We start from the raw sequence: 383 nt of genomic DNA, 5'->3' as shown, positions 1-383 counted from the left end.
CCTGCCGGCTCCGCGGCCGCTCGGCTCGGCGGGGCGGGGCGGCGGCACCGCGGCCCCCCCGCCGCGCCCGTCGCCATGGCGACACCGCTGTTCCGCCGGGGGGGCCGCGCCGCCCCGCCCAGATGAGCCGCCGCTGGCGCGACAGGTGGGGACACGCGGAGCGTCTCCCGACCCCCGCCCCCGGCACAAGGATGCCCAGGACCACAAACCCCGAGGGGCAGATGCAGGGTCAGGGACATTATTCCCTTCCATTGCCACCCCGCGACCTCCCTCACACCTGCTGGCCCTACATTTGCTTCCCCAGCCTCCTCTTTCCAGAGAGGAAATCTGTGGCCAACCCCGGAATCCAGGACCTGCAAAGAAGCTGCATCATGCATGGACAC

This window comes from Corvus kubaryi, unplaced genomic scaffold, assembly GCF_017639235.1.
Source record: "Corvus kubaryi isolate FWS band 111438036 unplaced genomic scaffold, C.kubaryi_AGA036_p1.0 138, whole genome shotgun sequence".
In the NCBI taxonomy this organism is placed as follows: Eukaryota; Metazoa; Chordata; class Aves; order Passeriformes; family Corvidae; genus Corvus; species Corvus kubaryi.
This window is presented reverse-complemented; position numbering follows the sequence as displayed.